The sequence below is a fragment of the Trachemys scripta genome, chromosome 1 (assembly GCF_013100865.1).
Source record: "Trachemys scripta elegans isolate TJP31775 chromosome 1, CAS_Tse_1.0, whole genome shotgun sequence".
Taxonomy (NCBI): Eukaryota; Metazoa; Chordata; order Testudines; family Emydidae; genus Trachemys; species Trachemys scripta.
Genome location: NC_048298.1, coordinates 112,253,299 through 112,271,606, shown reverse-complemented (window position 1 = coordinate 112,271,606; position 18,308 = coordinate 112,253,299).

Here is an 18,308-nt window from a genome sequence, read left to right as displayed (position 1 = left end):
GTTTGTCGAAATACTTGTGTGCTTCTTTTTTCACTCAACTTTGAAAGGAAGTTGCCCCTCTCACAGGCAGACTCAGAGAGACAGACAAATTTAAAAAATAGTTCAAAGGCAGATCTGGGCAGAAACTCTCGCTTTTCTCTTAGAGCCTCTATTTGTAAAGGCTGTGCTCTCAGCTACTTGAGCTAACATCGGTGTTATCAGTGAGTACCAATAACCAGTACAATTATTGCATTACTTATTGGTAAATTAACAGCTCTTTGTTAAGAGTTACCCATTTTTTTTAAAAAAATCTGTTTAAGTCATAACTAAAGGAAAGTAAAAAATAAAATCAAAACAGTTTCTCAATAGTATTTGAGGGCTCACGGCCTAACCATTAAGATTTAAACCCTATACTATAAATTAAATGTATATTAAATTGTAGTCTTTTAAATTGGAGCCAATCCCATACCCTGATTTCACAAGATCACAGTGGTGGGCACACTGCACAAGGCAAACAGTGAAAGAACACAAAGAAAATTATGCAAACACAACCAAGGTCAGTCTCATGTAAAGGCCAACCACCAACTAGATGGTGGAACATTGTATATAGGGATCTGACCGGGCTGGGCTTAATGGAGGAACAAGCCACAGAGAGGAATGTATGGTGACACTGTTGTGCTCCCCCATCTGTAAAGGTGTGCTGAGCTAGAAGAAGATATTAAATTGAGGTGGCTTGGAGTTTGACTCTGCAAACCAGGAAATGGTTCAGATCTGGATTCTCTTTTAGCCAAGCCTATATGTTTCAGTTAAAAGGGATGGGGGCACAAAGATCAAAGGTTGCCCAGTCTCTCTTATGCACTACTCAGGGCACCAGCTGTGGGGATTTGGGGCAGCTACTGAAATTTTCACAGGAAAGTTTTGTGGGCAGGATCTAAACACAAAGACAACTGAGAAAGCAGAAGGATGGGGTCTGGTTGCAGTTTTCTTTGTCATATGGGCCAGGAGTAAGCTTTAGGTGCTATAAGAAAGAGCTGGATGGAGGAAAGAGAGATGAGTTGATATTCAGAACTTAACCAAATCTCTAGTGTCTAACGGACGTTATATGTGAACAGACTTTCTCACAAGATCTTTAGTACCCCCTTTTTATTGGCTGGGTGGAGCCACCTTCACCATTTTTCTTGATCAGTTTGGGCACATCTACTTGTGATGCCAACTTGAACCCAGAAATGCAGAGACGAATGTGAAAAGAATTACTTTTTGATTTTATAAAAAAATAATTCAGGTTTTGGGTCATCTCCCCTCCTTCAACCTTTTCATATTTTTTTTCATTCCTCTGCAAACAGTATCTTTTTACATCCCCCCAAGAAATCAGACACAGAGTTGGGACAGTGGTAAACATGCTGCTTGTACTCTATTATATTGAGAATGCTGCCATGGGTAGTCAAAGCTAAGCACCTCACTTAGACTGGGACAAAATATTAAAATGATCTCACCTGTCAACAAACACCCTAAAAAATTCTTCCTGAGATGTTCTAAAACCCTTTTATTATAACTTCTCAGCAACAGGATGTCACGATCTTGAGTTAGTCTATTTCAATGTGTATTTATTTTCTGTTAATGTTATAACTTAGATAATTCAAGAGGATGGAAAGGGTGTTTGGTTCTATCCCTAAATGTCAACCATTTAAGTGGTTTGACTTTTATTTTCTATTTGCTTTGGTCAGTGTAAATTTCTATGGGTTTTGCTGGTTGGGGGAAGGGGATTTGGAGGTGTGTAGTTCTTGGTTATTAATATTTGACTTTGTTAGTGCTATCTGTTTACTGTATGGCTCCTGGAAAAAAGGGGGAAATATTAGCTTGCAGTACTTAAACACACGATGTGTAGGATCATTCCTTGTGCCTGAAAAACTCTCTGCACTGTTTAGCCTCTGAATTGCCATTTGGATATTTTGTTTCTGTTTAACATTGGCTCAGTTTTACTTTATTATTTTATGCTTTACTACATTTAATATATTTGGGTGCTCAGGTGTATTGACAGAATTCCATATACTATGCTTTTGCTGAGCTTAAAGACAGGCTGTTAATGTGCATCATATTACTGGAGTAGGACTTAGCTCTTTCCCTAGTATCTCTTTACACTTACAGAGACAGATTCTGCAAGTCACTGGAGCTCTGTGCCAGGGCACGGAGTCTGCCAGTGTGGATCTAGGTGTAGGATCTGATCTTTAAAGCAGAAAGGACTAATTTTTAAATTAGCACTAATGGGCCAGTCTTGTGATCTTTAATCATAGCTCCTTTACTTCGGTAGGAATTTTGTCAGAGTAAAGACCAAATCCAGGACTCAGCCCAAATGAGTATTAATATCAGCTTTAATACCTGGAGGTCAATACTTACACTTGACATGGAATGATATTTATTGCTATAGTAAAATTGCCTTATTTTATAGCGAACTGAAGCTGTTTGTTGTTTGCTTGTTTTTTTTTTTTTTTTTTTTTTTTTAACAATACATGAAAATGTAGATTTGGGAAGTGGTGGTGATGGAGGCATTTTGTACTGTGAAAAATTAGTTTGTGGTCAACTGTTTTTTGCAATCACAAAACCATTCCTTACTTCCCCTCCCATGAAAAACTAAGGGATCTTCTCATCCCATCTTTTCATTTGGCCCATTTGCACATTATAGGTCTGGATCTAGATTCAAATGATCAAAGAGCTTCAAGGGGTTGGTTCATTGCACCCATATATTTTAAATAGGACTTTTTCCCCCTTTACTTGAGTGTTTGTTTACTGAAACAGGTGACCAAAGGAAAAAAAAAAAAACAAGCGCAGACATCCTCACTGACAAGGGTCTTAGAGTTCTTTGGAAGTGCTGTTGTAGCTTTATTATTTTATTGGTAATCAGGACATTGCATGCTGTACAAAGTAGTGTGTAGTTATGGTGGGCAGCCACTGGGTGTCAGCATAAATGTAAAAGCACTGCAGGAATTCATTAACATGCTATGATTTAGTCTGTGTATGGTGCAACGATGCAGAATGTGTTTATGACAATATTGAACAGAAGATATTGGCTGGAACTTTACTATTATGAAGAATAAATAGGTAAGTGAACACTTTTGTAACTATATAAAACTTCTAGGTCAGAGGGGAGAATAAAAAAGACTCAAATCTAGTCCCTCTTTCTCCTCTCCCCTCCAGAACTGCTTTTCAGTTAGCTGTTAAAAACAGATTAGCCCAATAATACAATGCTTGAGTCAATTTATGGGATTGTTACTAGGGATGAGTATAATTTTTGTAATGAAGACTGAAACCAGACAAAAAAAATCATCTTTTTGCAAATCTGAAATTTGGGCCACATTCCATGAGGTTTGCAATCCTTACCGTGAACTTGGATCAAGGTTGGTAGTTTTGATTGGGTTTCACTGGCTTATTTACACATATACAGACCAGGAATAGGTTCCACTGAGCTAGGTGCTGAGCCAAGACATAAGAGTCCCTGTGTTAACTTGAATTTAATCAATCACATCAATAAATAAATCATAGTGCACTGAGTGTAGATTCAGATTTAGAACCCTAACAAATTTCAGGGTGTTTTTATTTGGGGTTACAATTGTGCCTATCTCTAAGTGAAAGGTCTGGTGGCCTGTCTGCTGTCTTTAGAGTGATTCTAGTAAAATCCTGGGATGGGCCAAACTGGTTGAAATAAAGCAATGCATCCTCATGAACTCAAAGCAAACCCAAATCTTTGAGAATGTGAAATTAACATTGTAGATAAATATTTCTCAGCCCTGTAGAGATTATAGAGACCCAGAATATTGGTATCAGGATGAATGCCAAACTGCCTTTATTTCCTGTTTACACAGACTTATCTCCTTGTTATATAACCCCAGTGCTCCTGGAGACTAGTGGCTGAAAATCTTCACAACTAGTTCCACAGGCCCCAGTGCATTTGTCTGGTTTACACCCGAAATGGAAATAGTAAAATAAAGCAAGAAAGGGTATTCTTGTGGCACTTGCAGCTCAGACAAAACTAGGACTGGAAAGGAGCAGACAAAATTAGGTAAAATCAAAAAAGACCTCAAACTTTTGATAATGTATTTTATTCTTTCATCCCAAACCCAAAGTGCTTTACAGTTTATAAAGACACAATTCAACACTGATGTGCAGCCACCTCTGGAACATCATGTGGCAGCTTTTAAAGGGCAAAATTCTGTGAGGAAGCATCCTTTTAACTTGTATTGACTTTAATGAGAGCTGAGGGTAGAGAAGGGTGGGATGCATTATGTAGAAAGAATACAAGTACTCATAGAGGAATTTGTCTAGGGCACCTGCGACAACACCCTTACTCCTGGGAATTGTTCATTACTAGCAACGAAGTATTAACTCGTGTCTCATTCTGCACAGCAGTCTGATTAAAATAACAAAGAATAGGAATGTACTGATTTACTCTCTCTTTTCCCTTTCCTCCCTCTCCACTGCCCTTTACAATACAGGAGGTCATTTTAATTCTATTCAAAATTACTTTTCTAAAAATGTTTGTAATTCTGACCATAGCATCAGACTTCACTGTAGAGGCACCCAGTAAGCAACACTACAAAGGTTAGAGGAGAGCAGCAGCTATAACTCCATTGTTTCCATTTGCATACATATTGTCAGCCCAGAAGCAAATATTTTCTAACACTGAATTACGTAAAGCACGTAGATTTGGAGGGGTATTTTTTATCCACAGCAATTAAAATGGAATTATAAAAGCTGCATCTCTGAAGTTACTTAATATAGTTTCTCCAAATGGCACAGTAGACATGTTTATTATGCATTATTTCTATTACAGTAGTTCCTGGAGTCCCCAATCAGTGATCAGATCCCCAGGGTGCTAGGTGCTGTACAGCTAAGTGATAAAAAGACAACTCGTGGCCCAGAGAGCTCAAAATTAGATGAATAGATACCAAGGCCAGAAGGGACCATTTTGATCATCTAGTCTGACCTCCTGTGTAACACAGGCTATAACACTTCCCCCAAATAATTCCTAGAGCAGATCTTTTAGGTCTATATGACAAAATGGAACAGGTGGATGAAATGGACAATTGGGAAGGTGGCAGGTGGGAAATTGAGATAACAGGGAAACAACCATGTTTTTGCATAAAAAGTAGTAGTTTCATTTTGCCATCTGTACAAACATTGTCAGATGGCAAGATACTAAAAGCACAACAGCAGCGGTCTCAAAGACGTGTCTGAAGGACAAAAAAATGGTTTTACAGATTTTGACGGGGGCTTTCCTTACACATAAGGGACTGCCTGGAGAAAGTGCAAAGGGGATTTCCTCATACGGTCCCACTGATGAACATCATTGCTGTGTTTGTAGTGCAAGTTAGAAAACAAAATAAGCTTAACTATAGTTGAACTGATGGTAAATACGGGGTGGATTTAGTTATAACAAATGCCTTATTTTCCTGTTAACTGCACCTTTAAATCTCTAATGATTCCACTGTCTACAGAGAGACAGCCATTTCGTGCTCTCTGCCATGCAGTACTAAACTAAAGAGTACTTTCTCCTGGAGATTTTACTACGGTGCTTTTTAGTCTGTTCATTCTCTTACTTTAAAATGAAGACTGGTGAAAAATGGCATAGCTCTATTTAAGAGAATTGAGCTACATTGATTTACACCAGCTGAGAATCAGGCCTTGAAATACAATGGTCTTTGCATTAAAAAGCATCACAGAAAGACATTTTGTGGATCTCCCACAAAACTCTATCCCTAGCATATCAAACATCAGGTTATTGGAACAGTGTCTTCTTTAAGATCTGGCATTGCTGGTTGTTTGTTTAGAGGATACACTATTTGTGTGTGGCAGTCTACTGCAGCTCTGCTAGTAAAACAGGTGTGTGTGTGTGTGTGTGTGTGTGTGTGTGTGTGTGTGTGTGTACACGTGTATGCACACCTGGATTTATCTTGCATATTAGAGTTACAAGAAGTACATCACCAGAACATAATCATTGGCTGATCATACACTCCAAGCATCATATTGTCCGAACATATTTTTCCAGATGAACTATTTCATGGGGTACTGCATACATTGGTCATATGGAGTTAGTCCCCACATATTACTTTGAAAAATATTCCTCCCTTAGGCCAAATGTTGTCCCTGTATAAAGCCTTTGTGCAGGAGCTGTCAGATGAAGCATCTGACCCCTTTTTCCAAACCAAGAACCAGGATACTTTTGTGGTAACTTTTTTAGGGTTAAATAAAACACCTTACATATTTCTCAGAGTGGAGGATTTATTTCCCTGTAACTTAGTGTTTTGAATGAGCTTATAAAACAAGACTGAATAAGTGGCTTTAACATTCACTGTGAGCAGAACAGCAGCTCTGGATCGTGTCACATTCATTCAGCCTTTAACTTCAAACATGGTTCTTCACACTGAACACACATTCCACTGGACTGCGTTTCTGGACAACAGAGAACAAGTTCTCTTCTGTACAGCATTATGTCTTGAATAAAGATTTTGCAGTAATTAAAACAAATATTGTAACTTACATACTGAAAAACCAGGACATTTCAGGTATCCGTTCCTGGGACATCATATGGGGAGGGGAGGGAAAAGGGACTGTCTCAGTAAAGCCAGGACGTAGGTCACTTCAATGTAAGAGGTTTGTCAGGGAAGAAATCCTCTGTCCTAACATGGCAGTTTGTCACAGAGCAGCTGAGCAATATTTCCCATCACTAATACAGCTCTCATGGATTGTAATAGCAACTGGCACTCCTGTCTGTCATCTGAGGGGACTGACCACAAATTCACATGGACTGTCCCTCACACCCCCAGCCACTCTGCCTTGGAGAGCGATGATCTGGCATGAGGTTCTGCAGTGCAGAAAAGTTAGCAGAGTCCTTCTGCACTCCTCCCTCTACCATGAGTCGCAGAGCTGCTATATTTATTGACTTGACAATAAGTGGGCTGTGTCTGTATATGCTCACAGGGGTAGAAAGTGTAGGAGCATCATTTAACCCTTGGAATAGATTGTGAACTGGTACAATCAGACATTAAATATATCTCCTGTTTAAATAGCCATTATAACTGAAACCTGCAACTGCACAGACAGCTACTCTTGACAACCAGAACCCCATAATAATAATAATAAAAAAAAAAGAGAGGGTCCCAAACTGGATCTCTATCCAAACCCATGAACTTCGGGGAAGTTTTGATACAAATCTGAGCCTGATTTCTGTTACACCAGTGCAGAGTGAAAATTGCTACCAAAATCAGAATAACAGCATTTTGCACCAGTGAAATCAACCTCACAAAGCACAGGGCAACAGAAATCAGGCCCTCTGACTGAGGCTTGACTCTACATAAACAGTATTAACAACAAACGGTTTTGGAGTTGAAAATAAAAGCACAAATACTTCTTTCACACCATGAAAAGGCACATCAGACTCTGTAACAAGTACCAGTTATGAGAATGTAAGAGGAAAGGGGAGAAGGTCAGAAAACAGTAAAAGACAAACATCATTCCGATGCATACAATCAAGCAGTGTCCGTAAATTAATTTTCAGCTCTAAAAAACGGACTATCTCCTGGGGAAATTCTATTATTGAAAAACAAGATATATGCCAATTAGGAAAGAGATCACATAGAGGGCAAGAAAGAAAAGAAGAAGAAAAAACTTCACATATCGGAGCTTTGGCGGTTCGGCCATCATGATATGGCATGGGGAAAGAACATCTTAGTAGCCTTAATTCAGAATGCCTTTGATGTCATTTTAAGTTACAGTTTTAACAGAGTTTTGCTTCACAAAATTTCAACACATAGCACAGTGCAGCCTGCCATGGTTCTGGACCTGGGATCAGTGCTTCATATCTCAGCATATGACATCAAATACTAAGGGGTACATTTTCAAAGCAAGGAATAGGGATTTCACTGCAGGGTTCCAACTGAAGTCAATACAGGATACATAGCTAAAACCTAAAAGCTTTGCCTCTCTGCTAGACTCAGCCTCTATGTTTTTAAAGGGCTGTACCAACACCTCATCTCTTTGTTCCTTTGTCTGGAGAAATTCCACTACTCCAAACCCACTCCATAGAGCCAGATGTGGTCAAATTGGTCCCCAGGCTTCAGCCATCCTGTTGTCTTAAAGGGCTCACACTAGAATGGGAGCCATTCAGGTTAATGACTCTCTGGTTTCCCTGGTCTGGGAGAGATTTGTGCCAGCCCTGCTACCATATGGCTGACTCCATATTCACTAAGGCAATCACTGAATCAGCAATTTCTTAAGTGAGTGAGGGGCAAACACACACCAATAGGTATGTATACAGCCAGTGCAGCGAATGGAAGAAGCTGGAGAATGGGCCCAGCTGCTGGGAAAAAAGAAGGGTACTGGAGCATGCCAGCCAGTGTGGATGGGCTATAGCATGGCAAAAGGCTGTGGCTAAGATAAAGTTGAGGTTCAAGGCCCAATGAAAACAGCTCAAGGTGCAGTGCAATATGACATATGAAGTCCTCAGGATCTAATTCAAGAAAGCACCTAAGCACATGGTAGCCATCTCTGTTCAGTAAAACAATTAAGCATATGCTAACTTTACAACTCCTGAGATGGGACCTAAATGCACAGGCCCCTTTAACTTAATTTGGATTTCTGCACTACTAGAACGATAGCCTGTAGCTGTGTTCTTATTGCAGCAAAGCCTCACTAATTTGTCCTATAGACTGGGGGGGTAAATATTTTAAGTAGTCTAAGGGTATGTCTACATTGCATTTTCAAACCTGCAGCAGTGAGTCCCAGAGCCCAGCTCTACAGACTGAGGCTTGCGCTATGGCTCTAAAACATCTGCATAGACATATGGGCACCAGCTGGAGCTTGGTCTCTGAAGGCCAGGGAAAATGGCGGGCTTCAGAGCTCAAGCTCCAGCTCAAATACAACACCTACACTGCTGTTGCTGGCACCAGAGCACAAGCCCAGGTCGGTAGACCCAGGCTCTCAGAGCCTCACTGCCACAAGTTTTGAAACCACAGTGGAGACATAGGCTCTCAAGAGACTTGGGGGTAAGTCACTTGTGAAAATTTTGCACTGGAAGATCCACTGTAGCTGACAGAATTTGTTAAACTGGAGAACAAGTGAACACACACGTTGGCATACCATTAAAAGTAAACGAATACCTACGTTTAAAATTGACTTACTCCTCAAAATGCATTCACAGGAAAACGTCTAATGACGTTTCCTTGTAATGATTCACAAATAAAACCGGACTTTGAATGAAAAACCCACCTTTAAAGAAAATAAGAATTGTTGACATTACAGAATCATGGCATTCTCTTCAAACTCCCCTCCCCAAATAGATTAAAGGGATAATATAGACTGATTTAGGGCACCAAAATATAAAAATGAAGGATTGCTAAATGGTAAAATTAAAAGCTTTGTTAGTTACATTTTAATTATTTGTAATTATAGACAGTGATGAGTACAGATGAGGTAACACTTATGCCAAGGCCTTGCTGGCATAAGTTTGGTTGTTTACATAGAATTATTGATCTGCTTAAAATGATGTTATTGCTGACAGAACAAAGGTAAATTAGTGTGCTGGATTTTTTGAGGTAAAAACATACAAACCTGTAACAAATAACTTTTTCTAGGAAAACCCAGAGCAGGGTGACATAAAATGATGTGATCCAGAAATTGCAAAACCAGGAGGCAAAATGCAGAAATTGGGTAATTGAAACTTGCACATGCATAATGTACAGGTTACAAAAAACCTAAAGGACTGATGTATTAAAAGCAGGCCCGCCGACAGCAATTCCGGGCCCCAGGGCAGAAAGGTCAATGGGCCCCTTAGAAAGGGATAGGTGAGGTTTGATTCGTGCAGCGTGGGCTGGAGCCGGGCCCCACGCTGCTGCTGGTCCGGCGTGGTGTCACCACATAAGCGCGGACCTGGTGCATGCACAAGCCACAGATGTGGTGCACCTGATATTTGAGCGGTGCTGCTTCTGCACAGGCTGGTGCCCAGCAAGCTGCCAACTGCGCTGCTGGGTGTGCTCTTCCGGCACAGCCAGCACAGGCGCAGAGTCTGTCGGTGCTCCAGGGCTGGAGCACCCATGGGAAAAAATGGTGGGTGCTATGCTATGCACCCACCGACAGCCCCCCCATTAACGCCTCTCCCTCCCCCCAGCACCTACAGCCTGCCACAGATCAGCTGTTTCACAGTATCTGGAGTCACTGGGGGGGGGTAAGGGGGAGGAGGGAGGGCGCATCTTGCTTGGGGGAGGGGGCGGAACTGGGCGGGGAAGGGGTGGGGCAGGAAGAGGCGAGGCAGATCGGGGTTGGGACGAAACAGGGTGGGAGTGGGCTTTGGGGTAGGGGTGATGTGGGGGCAGGGCCTGGGTGGAGTCGGGGTGAGCACTACCCGGCAGATTAGAAACTCGGTGCCTACGACGTTCCGGGCTTCCACATGCTCGCCCGGCTGCCTTCGCTACTACCTGTACCACCCCGCCTGGGCCTTTTAAATCGCTTGGGCCCCTGGGCAATTGCCCCTGTTGCCCCCGCCCCAGTCGGCAGGCCTGGTTAAAAGCCAAATGAATAAAGATTGCTTAATGTGTAATGTAGCGATGTATAAAAGACCTAAGTGAACATGAGCCAAAGTTGGAGAAACACCGGACCAGAAACTGAAGAATCGGACTGAAGGACCAGATGAAGGGATCAGAAAAGGTGATGACTGTTGTGGAAAGAGGAAGGACTGCTCGATGCCCCAGAACGTGGTAACTTGGGCCCATTTAGGAATTCCATCTAGTGTGTTATTATTGGTCTGGCATAAATGTGTGTCCAGACATAATAAATGACAGTAATTCTGTCTGAAATTGTATAAATAAAGGCGATTGTTGATTAAGCCTAAATTGGGTGGACTTGTGACTTGGTTTCCCAACACTCACACAAAACCAAGGCTTCTGCATCACAAAACATTCATTTGACAAATGCAGTTTAGATTTAATTATTTACATCCATACTTTACACTGTAGTATAATCGTAAATGTTCAGTAATATATTTTATAAAAGTAATTAAGTCTTAGTAATGCGAGACCTCACACAAGCACTGTGTCTGCTATTAAATCTTTGCTGAGAAATGAGAAAGAAACCATTGTTCTTCGTGTGAGAGGTATAGGACATGCAGATAGGTGAAATGTAAATTAATGCAGTTTTATTATACTACTTACTGATTCAGGGCATATAATGTGAAGGATCAGGTGGGTGGATTTGAATATATGTGTCTTGTTACAGAAACCAAAGGGAGATTTCTTGTAAATATCAAACCAAACCTGTTTGCAGTACTTTCCTGTGGCTGACAAAAAGGGGTTTGCTAAGCATTCACAGATTCCACTTGTCAATGGTTAACAAAACAAAACCCTAACAGTTGTGCAGTAAAGTCATTTTAAACTGTGCTGTTAGTATCCAATACTCTCAAGCCTTGCAGTCTTGTCAGTAGAAATTTTATAAGAAGCTGGTTCAGTGAAGGTCCTGTGCTTATGAGAGCTCTTTGACTTTTAGTATGACCAAACACTTTATCAACTGTGCACTCCATTAGATAGACGGCCAGACATGCAAACTTGTCAGAATGAACAAAATGCTGCGGGACAATACAGTTTTGTTATAAGCCTGGATACTTGTACTTTTTTTTTTGCACTGCTTTGTAAGTCATAGTATCGGTCATTTCTCCATGACTTATCACCTTCTGGCACAGAGACAATAGTGTGCAGGGGTTAGAGAGATATGATCTCATTCACTGAATTTAAGAAAGAAAAAATATTGAATCTAAGATTAGAAAGGAAAAGACAACAGGGTTTAACATTGATGGTGCATTTTATGTTATTTGTAAATAGAATAAGTGGAGGAAGTGGGGCTATCCCCAAATCAAACCATTTCAAGAAATACAGAATTTGTCATAGCTGATCAGACATCTTGTCTTAATGATTTACCTCCAGCTGTGGCCAATACCTGATTTTACAGAGGAAGCAAAAACAGCCCTATAATCTATCTAAACCAATCGCAAAAAGGAAAAAAATAATCCTACATGACTTTATAGCCTGAAGTGAGGTCAGAACTCCCTTACTGTTTTAGGTGGGAGAGTAACAAAGGATGAGTCCAATCTGTTTTTTTTTTTTTTCCCCCCATTCTCTCCTGGTGAAGTCAGTGGGAATGTTGGGTTCACAATGAATGCAGGACTGGAACTACTACAAGTGATCATGAAATTAGACTTCTTAAAAATTCACTTACTGTTTAACTCTCTAGGCCCATCTATTGAAAGAAATTCCACACGTTGACTAAGGGAAACTACATTTTAAAAAAATTAACTGGTTCTTTACTGATTTCTGTTGACCAACTAAGTTTTGGAATCTAGCTACGGGTCCTATAACTGAAAGCAACACACACTAAGCATTAGAAACTAAGAGGAATGAGTAGATGGAGTGGAGCTTGTCAACTTATCCATTGTGATTAATTTCACCCTTTTTTCTGCTTGTGAATTATCGAAATACTAGTTGCAACTTTTATTTGTAGGTAGTCACAATTATTCAGTGAATAGTTGTGCAAACAAATGTTAGTCTATGTTTTGTTCACAAACTGGTCACTGAGTACTTGCTATTCATTACTTGCACTGTGAGATCAGGTATCTGTGGTATGTATGTTAAGCTATGCAATATCATGTCCCTCATTGGGACATGAAGAATCAGTCCTTTTTCTGTTGGCATATTACTGTCAAACTTTTCCACATGTTACCTAGAATTGTTCAGTTAAAGTCTTTTGCAAATAAAGTTTGAAAAACTTTCTAAAAGGCTGAAAGAACACTGCTGGTGAATATGATTACATAAATATTTGTGCTGGTATTTCTGATTCCTTTTTTTTGTTTTGTTTTACAAAAACATTCTTGTGAATGAAAGCTGGCTTACCTGAAAATTCCTGCCAAATGATAAAATGGCTCATAAACACCAGTAAAGTAAATTGGTGGATTTTATTCACAAGACTAATGGTTTTTGGCTATATTTACTCAGCTATATCTTGGAGTCTACTGGAATAATCTGCATATGCTAGTACTTTCTTCAAGGCCGTATCTCCTACTTAAATACTTATATGACCTAATTACCATCTAAGCACAATATAATATTTAATGAATGTATTTATCCCCAATACCCCTGTGAGATAGGAAAGTATTATGCCCATTATACAGATGGAAAACTGAGACCCAGATCCTCAGAAGTATTTATGCGCCTAATTCCCATTGACAACAATCATCAGCATGAGACTCCTATATTACACTACCTCACCTCACCAAGAGGTGAGAGCATGGTGCATCATAAGACATGGACTGCTGGTCTACTCTACAAATCAATGTGAGTTCAGCACCTCAATACCTTTGAGGATCTGGGCCTAAGTGACTTGGTTCAGGAGACATAAGGAGTCTATAGCAGTACAAGGAACTGAATGTGAGTCTCCCAAGTCCCAGGCTTGCACCTTAACAACTGGATCATGTTTTGTTTGACTGAGAGTCTTTTTCATTCAGTATTTGTATAGCCCCTAGCACAATGGGGTCCTGGTCCATGATTAGGGCTCCTATGCACTAAAGTAATACAAATAAAAATGAGGTCTACCCAAAACTGAACTGGAGAAAAATATTAAAATATTATGAAGAGCTGCAAACCTGCTGCTTGAATTAAGTGAGAAGCTAGGAGGTAGCTGCAACACTTGCGAGTGTTTCAGTGGTAATACATAAGCTAAGATGATAAGCAATGATGGCATTAGGGTTAATTTGGGATAAAAAAAAAAACTCAGACATGTGTTTCAAACAAAAGATTAATGGATATGGTGAATGATAAGATAATAAAAACTGGAAAACAAAATGCAACTCTACTCAGTAAAGCGACTATGTAAAAAAAGACAGATAAGTTCCTTTGTGCAATCGGGGTTATATCACTAGCCATTTTTAAATGAAGATATGATGTTTTTCTAATAGATCTGCTCTAGGAAGTAATTTGGAGAAGTTCTATGGCCTGTGTTACACAGGAAGGGAGGCTAGATAATCACAGTGGACCCTTCTGGCCTTAAAATCTATTAATTTACTTAAGATAGTGAGACATATAAGTTTGGACTGCCATCGGGGTTGTGAGAAGCATGTTTGTTTGCGGGCAGGGAGAGGTTAAGAGGAAAGAGCATCCAACTTTTTTTCCCCTTCATATTTTGAACTTGTATGATGTTCTGAAGTGTCTATGAACATAATGTATCTTTGAAAGGTTTTGATTCTAGAAACACTAGGTTCTTATTGCAAGCTGTGAATGAAAACTAACTTTTAAAAAGTTGAATGGGAAGTGATGAAGCATCAAGATTCTTGCTATGTCTGTTAGGAAATAAATTATAGCACCATGTAAAAGCCTACGGGGAAAGGGAATGAGTTGAACTACTGAAGAGAGGGGTAAATCTAGTAAGGGAATCAAATTTCACTGCAGGCTGAAAGATTGGAATTACTAGGTGGATTCTCATCTCTAACAAGTTGTAAAGGTGATAGCTCCTAATTAAGCATGTCTAGAAAGGTTTTCCATTGATACTGTTTTTCCAATGGAAAATTGTGTTTTCAACTAAACAGTTTTTCATGAAAAATATCTGTGGGAAGCAGGAAATTTCTGATTAATCAAAAAACTCTGAATGCCTGAAAACCCCGTTTTCAGTTTGGGGTCAAAATCGGAGATATTTCAATTCAAATATGCCACCACAGTGCCCCATGGTAGTAGTTCAGTTCATGTCCCCATTCTTCTGTATGAGCCTGATGCACTTCCTCTCCTCTCCCAAGTGGCAAGACTATGGTGTATCATAGGAGATATAGTCAGACCAGGGAGTTAGGCCGGTAGAGGAGATTGGGAGCATGAGGCACCAAACTACAACTCCCACAAGGAGCTGCAGCAGCATTTCTAAATCAAAAAATGTTTTGGTTTTCAGCTAAAATATTTCAATTTGATTTCTCTCTCACACACACAGAAGATTCTCATGAAAATGAAGAAAACATTTTCCAGCCAGCTCTACTCCTGGCACAATTCAAAAGGATGATTAGCATTCAGTGATTTCCAAATCCCAGTTTATTAATTTACTCAACACAGTGTTTCTCAGAAGGGATGGTAAGAAACAGGCTATTGAGTGGATTTAAGTAAGGGAAAGAGATAATTAATCTAAAGTAAAATTTAAGCATTATATATGCTTAAATAACAAGAATAAAAGGATTCAGGATCATTTTAAAGAGCACAGAAAATGAGTTTCAGGTTCTTCAAAGTTAAATTGTCTATTGAATGAAATTTTCTTTATTGAAATGGAAGAGCAGAACATTGGCAAGTCTGGTGATTCCACAAGTGAGACATTTTGGTGCCACCATTGTGATTAAAATGTAATTATGATAATCTAAGTGCTTCCTTAATGCTACTGATCTATGTTTGAAAAGAAAATTGGTAGTATATTGCATGTGAGGTGTTGAAGATGCCATTCAAGAAGGAAGCAAAGAGCACAATAAGGAGATCCTTGCTATTTATGTAAACAATAACAATAAAAAAGATGAGAGAATTTCTCAAATACAGTTATCCCAGACTTCAGCACATTGCTGAGAAAGAAGCAACTCTGAATACAGACCCTAAAGCACATTGCAGAAGTACAAAAGTTCTTCCACTACCATCATCAGCTAGTCTTATGATTGGTTGATTGAAAATGGATAATGGATGCCCCAGATACCCCACTCCTAATGATACTTGCTGGATCTCTCAGGAAGATGTCTCTACATGTGCATTAGGCTACCATGCAATGGTTGAAATTTACATTGAGCATGTTAAGAGCTTTGTCAAAACACAGCAGGCATTTTATCCAAGGGACTTTATAAAGAAGCACTAAACCTACAAAAGCAATTGAAAGAGATTTTAGGGGGACTTGACAGATTGCAGGCTGCTGACACTACAGTTACAGTCTCAGTGGAAAGCTGGCTTGATCTAATTAACAAAGAACTGAAACTGCACAAGAACAGTAAAAAATGACTCAGAAGGTATGGAACCTTTCCATTACTTTGCCAGCATGACTGATTCACATACAAACGTCATAGGCTGAGCCCAGAATTGGAAGCTGAAGCCTAAAATTGAAGAACAAGATTTCTACCTCAAATCTATGCTTGAGGAGAATATTTTACCATTAATCTTTGCATCAATGTAGTGCAAAATCATGGAAGAGAGAAAAATTTTGAATTCAGCATTCCTGATTTTTCTAAGATCTGCATACCTGTTCAGTAAACTAAGCATAATTGTACTGTGTTTTTAAACTGCATTTACATTGGTTTTTCAGAATCTGTTACAGTGCACTGACCAATCAAGTTTGTAAAAGTGTATTGGTATCTAAAGGCAGGTACAAATGAGTGGTAGGCCTAACTAGACTTGAGATACTATTATTGTATATTTGTTTTACTTAGAGAATGAAAAGCTTTTTCTTTTGTACAAAATGCATGGCTTTTTAAATAATGGAGATATCCCATCTCCTAGAACTGGAAGGGACCTTGAAAGGTCATCGAGTCCAGCCCCCTGCCTTCACTAACAGGACCAAGTACTGATTTTGCCCCAGATTCCCAAGTGGCCCCCTCAAGGATTGAACTCACAACCCTGGATTTAGCAGGCCAATGCTCAAACCACTGAGCTATCCCTCTGCCCCCAAGGGGGCTGAGGACTAGACATGCTGTCAAAGTGAACTGCACACTATATGTTAAGTGTTTCATTTAATAAAAATCTTCTCATAGAACCAACCCCCTGCTCAAAGCAGGACCAACCCCACCTAAATCATCCCAGCCAGGACTTTGTCAAACTTAAAAACTTCTAAGGATGGAGATTCCACCACCTCCCTAGGTAACCCATTCCAGTGCTTCACCACCCTCCTAGTGAAAAAGTTTTTCCTAATGTCCAACCCCGACCTCCCCCACTGCAACCTTGTTCTGTCATCTGCCACCACTGAGAACAGCCGAGCTCCATCCTCTTTGGAACCCCTCTTCAGGTAGTTTAAGGCTGCTATCAAATCCCCCCCTCACTCTTCTCTTCTGCAGACTAAATAAGCACAGTTCTCTCAGCTTCTCCTCATAAGTCATGTGCCCCAGCCCCCTAATCATTTTCATTGCCCTCTGCTGGACTGTCTCCAATTTGTCCACATCCTTTCGTAGTGGGGGCGGGGGGGCAAAACTAGATGCAGTCTCCAGATGTGGTCTCACCAGTGCCGAGTAGAAGGGAATAATCACTTCCCTTGATCTGCTGGTAATGGTCCTACTAATGCAGCCCAATATGCTGTTAGCCTTCTTGGCAACAAGGGCACTCTGTAGACTCATATCCAGCTTCTCATCCACTGTAATCCCCAGGTCCTTTTCTGCAGAACTGCTGCTTAGCCAGTTGGTTTGCAGCCTGTAGCAGTGCATGGGATTCTTCCGTCCTAAGTGCAGGACTCTGCACTTGTCCTTGTTGAACCTCATCAGATTTCTTTTGGCCCAATCCTCCAATTTGTCTAGGTCACTATCCCTATCTCCTATCCTATCCCTATCCCCTATCCCTACCCTCCAACATATCTACCTCTCCCCCCCAGCTTAGTATCATCTGTGAACTTGCTAAGAGTGCAATCCATCCCATCATCCAGATCATTAATGAAGATGTTGAACAAAACCAGCCCCAGGACCGACCCCTGGGGCACTCTGCTTGATACCGGCTGCCAACTAGACATCAAGCGTTGATCACTACCCGTTGAGCCCGACAATCTAGTCAGCTTTCTATCCACCTTATAGTCCATTCATCCAGCCCATACTTCTTTAACTTGCTGGCCAGAATACTGCGGGAAACCATATCAAAAGCTTCGCTAAAGTTAAGGTATATAATGTCCACCACTTTCCCCATATCCACAGAGCCAGTTATCTCATCATAGAAGACAATCAGGTTGGTCAGGCATGATTTGCCCTTGGTGAATCAATGTTGACTTTTCCTGATCACCTTCCTCTCCTCCAAGTGCTTCAAAATGGATTCCTTGAGGACCTGCTCCATGATTTTTCCAGGGACTGAGGTGAGGCTGACCAGTCTGTAGTTCCCTGGATCCTTCTTCTTCCCTTTTTTAAAGATGGGCACTATATTTGCCTTTTTCCAATCATCCGGGACCTCCCCCAATCACCACGAGTTTTCAAAGATAATGGCCAATGGCTCTGCAATCACATCAGCCAACTCCCTCAGTACCTTCGGATGCTTTGCACCCGTACCCATGGACTTGTGCATTTCCAGCTTTCCTAAATAGTTCTTAACCTGTTCTTTCACCACTGATGG